Below are 4,440 nucleotides of genomic sequence, written 5' to 3' on the forward strand. Positions count from 1 at the left end.
AAAAAAAAAAAATGATGAGGTCACACTGGCACCTACCATCCGTCTCCATAGGATTCTTCCTTGCCTTCTCCTATTTGATATTTGTATGTCCCTTCCTCCACAGTGAGAACCCTGGCTCCCAACATCAAACGATTTAATAATTTGCTCAATCCTGTAATATATCTAAAGTAGTTTCAGAATTGCTTCACTTATACCACAGCAGGAAACAAACCTACTAAAAATAGTTCAGGATTTGTTTGCGGTTCTTCAGTGCCGTGCCCCAAAGACAGAAGGTATATGGACAAATACTGTGTACATAAATGACTTGCATTGGTCTCCTCCGCTTCTACCCCTGTGATATGGTCATGTTCTTCATTAGAAATACAGTTTTTATTTTTCAACTTGTTTTCAGGGTTAGCTCTCCCCACCATCCATGTTTATTTGATTTGATTTTTTTTTTTCAATATGTAGAACATTAACATACTTCCACAAATCAAACTATACCAAAAGGTGTACTCAGGTAAGTGTCACTTCCTTCTGCATTCCTTCAATACTATTCCCTCCCACTCCTTGTAGGTGACCAACTTCGGGTTTCTCATTCCTGTGTATTTTTTGGTATAGACAAGCAAATATGTGTATGTTTTCTTTTTTCTTTTCTTTCTTTCTCTTTTTTGAGACAATCTCGCTCTGTCACCCAGGCTGGAGTGCAGTAGCACGATCTCGGCTCACTGCAAACTCCGCCTCCCAGGTTCCCACCATTCTGCTGCCTCAGCCTCCTGAGTAGCTGGGACTACAGGCACCTGCCACCAAGCCTGACTAATTTTTTTTTTTTTTTTTTATTTTTAGTAGAGAAGGGGTTTCACCGTGTTAGCCAGGATGGTCTCGATCTTCTGACATTGTGATCCGCCCGCCTCGGCCTCCCAAAGTGCTGGGATTACAGGCGTGAGCCACTGCGCCCGGCCAGATATATGTATGTTTTCTTATTCCCCCCCACCTTTTTTCCATATACAGAAGGTAGCACTTTGCTTTTTTCACTTAAGAAATCTTGGAAATTGTTCCATACCAGTTTGTGAGATTGTCTTTTTTTTTTTTTTTTTGAGACGGAGTCTTGCTCTGTCGCCCAGGCTGGAGTGCAGTGGCACAATCTTGGCTCACTGCAACCTCCGCCTCCTGGGTTCAAGCGATTCTCCTGCCTCAGCCTCCCAAGTAGCTAGAATTACAGGCACCTACCACCACACCCAGCTAATTTTGTATTTTTAGTAAAGACAGGGTTTCACCATGTTAGCCAGGCTGGTCTCAGACTCTTGACCTCAGGTGATCTGCCTGCCTCGGCCTCCCAAAGTGCTGGGATTATAGGCGTGAGCCACTGCACCTGGCCTCATTCTTCTTTATAGCTGCATAGTACTCCACTGTGTAGCTGTACCATAACTTATTCAACCACACTCTTATATTTGGACATTTAGGTAGACATTTTGCAATTACAAATCATGCTGTAATCAATAACCTTGTGCATATTTATTTTCATATTGTTGGAGGTGAATCTTCAGAGTAAATTCAAAACAAAAAAATGAGATTGCTGGGCTGAAGGGTAAAATGTATATGGGATGTTGTTAGATATCACCAGCCCTTCTCCATGGCAGTTGGACCAGGGTGCATTTCCCCCAGCAGTGGATGAGAGTGCCACTTACCCAACAGTCTGGCCAGCAGAGTGTATTGACAAGCTTTTGAATTTTGCCAATCTGACCCATGAAAAATGATATGTCAGCATTTCAACTTGAGCTATTTTAATTTCAAATGCTAGAAAAAAGTCCTGGTTACGGTGTGATTGTCAGGTATTGAAACACATTTTACAGACTCTCAACTTGGTATTCTCTAGAAAACTCTCTGGAAACAGTTTTCACCCTAGGAAAATTTTAGCATACATCCCATCCAACTGGATGGGGATGACTTCTGAACCACTCTAACTGCTTTTTCTGCAATTTGGTATCTTCCTGTTCATGTTTTAGCGGGTAGGGACTCTTCTAAAGCTTTCTTGCCCCACCTAATGGGCAAGAAGGGGAATTGAGCTGCCGTTCTAAAATATTGCCTAGAAACCAGATGACATGCAGCGCCTGCCGAGATGTTCTGGCCTCACAGACCTTAGTTCAAAACAAGAATCTAAAGAGAACAAGATATGTAGAGTTATAGCAATGGCTCCAACATACTTCTAGAACATGTATAGCTAAACCACATTCTGGAGAGCGTTAGTTAATAAAGATAGTTGACATATTTTTTCTTAGCTGTTCTGACTCCTACATGTGTAATTTTTGGTGACAGCTGCTTGCTGCAGTTAGTCCCTAAGGTCTCAGATGCTCATTTTAAAAAGTTACTTGTTTACATGAAATGGAAGTAATTATTTTCTGGTTATGAGTAATGCATGTTTGATACGGGAAATCCTAGAAAATATGGGGAAGTATAAAGAAGAACATTAAAATGACCTGTATGCCTACTACTCAGTGTAAGCACAGTTAACAGTTTGGTCTTGGTCCTTGTGTGCAGGCACAGTGGCTTACGCCTATAATCCCAGCACTTTGGGAGGCTGAGGAGGGGGAGGATCGTTTGAGTCCAGGAGTTTGAGACCAGCCTGGGCAACATAGTGAGACCCTGTCTCTACAAAACATTAGGAAAAAAAAATTAGCTGGGCATGGTGGTGTGCACCTGTGGTCCCAGCTACTCAGAAGGCTGAGGTGGGAGGATCACTTGAACCCAGGAGGTCAAGGCTGCAGTGAACCGTGATCATACCACTGCACTCCAGCTTGGGCGACACAGTGAGACCCTATCTCTGGGGAAAAAAATCCTTGTGTACTTTTGTCACATATATACCCACTTTGCATTCACACACACACTTTTCTACTCTGTTTCTCTCTGTCTCTACATATGCATATATACACATAATATATAGGTGTACATACCTACATATACAAAAATGCTCATTTTTCATCCGGGTGTGGTGGCGCACCTGTAGTCCCACCTACTCTGGAGGCTGAGATGGGAGGATTGCTTGAGACTGGTAAGAAGGTTGAGGCTGCAGTGAACCATGATCATGCCACTGCACTCCAACCTGGGTGACAGAGCAAGACCCTGTCTCAAAAAAAAAAAAAAAAAAAAACACCTCATTTTCCTACGCATTATACATGCACACTTTGTAAACAAAAATTGAAGAGTTGTTGGCCAGGTGCAGTGGCCCATGCCTGTAATCCCAGCACTTTTGGGAGGCTGAGGCAGGTGACTCACTTGAGCCCAGGAGTTTGAGACCAGCCTGGGCAACATGGCAAAACCCCATATCTACCAAAAATACAAAAAAATTAGTTGGGTGTGGTGGTGTGCGCCTGTAGTCCCAGCTACGCGGGAGGCTGAGGTGGGAGAGTCGCTTGAGCCTGGGAGGTGGAGGTTGCAATGAGCCGAGATTGTGCCACTGCACTCCAGCCTGGTGACAGAGCCAGACCCTGTCTGAAAAAAAAGAAAAAAAAAATTAAATGGTTGTTAACATACCATTTTGTAATTTGCTGTTGTCACTTTTTCCATTCATTAAAAAGCTCTATGACTGGGCGCAGTAGCTCATGCCTGTAATCCCATCACTTTGGGAGGCCAAGTAGGGAGGATCACTTGAGGCCAGGAGTTGGAGACCAACCTGGCCAACATGGCAAAACCCCATCTCTAATAAAAATTTAAAAACTATCCAGGTGTAGTGGCACACACCTGTAATTCCAGCTACTCGGGAGGCTGAAGCATGAGAATTGCTTGAACCTGGGAGGCTGAGGCTGCAGTGAGCCGAGATCACACCACTGTACTTCAGCCTGGGCGACAGAGCCGGACCCTGTCTCAAAAAAAAAACTCTGTAGCAAACGTTTGTTACATAGTAGTCTTTTATTTTATTTTATTTTATTTTATTTTATTTTATTTATTTATTTATTTTGAGATGGAGTCTCATTCTGTCACCCAGGCTGGAGTGCAGTGGTGCGATCTCAGCTTACTGCAACCTCTGCCTCCCAGGTTCAAGTGATTCTTCTCCCTCAGCCTCCCAAGTAGCTGGAATTACAGGTGTGCGCCACCATGCCCGGCTAATTTTTGTATTTTTAGTAGAGATGGGGTTTTGCCATGTTGGCCAGGCTGGTCTCAAACTCCTGACCTCAAGCGATCTGCCCACCTTTGCCTCCCAAAGTGCTGGGATTACAGGCATGAGCCACCACGCCTGGCCTGCTGTCTTGATTTATGAATTTTAGGCACTATCTATTGAGTTTCTCCAGTAATAGATAAGGATTTTGCTGTCTTACTCCCTTGCCTTCTAACCCCAAAGTCTCCCAATTTATTATTATCATATTTTTTGGTTAATCAATATTAATTGCTTGACATTATACAACCACATAAATATTAGTTTTTCTGTCTTTTTTTTTTTTTTTTTTTTTTTTTTTTTTTTTTCTT

The sequence above is a fragment of the Mandrillus leucophaeus genome, unplaced genomic scaffold (assembly GCF_000951045.1).
Source record: "Mandrillus leucophaeus isolate KB7577 unplaced genomic scaffold, Mleu.le_1.0 Scaffold499, whole genome shotgun sequence".
Classification (NCBI taxonomy): Eukaryota; Metazoa; Chordata; class Mammalia; order Primates; family Cercopithecidae; genus Mandrillus; species Mandrillus leucophaeus.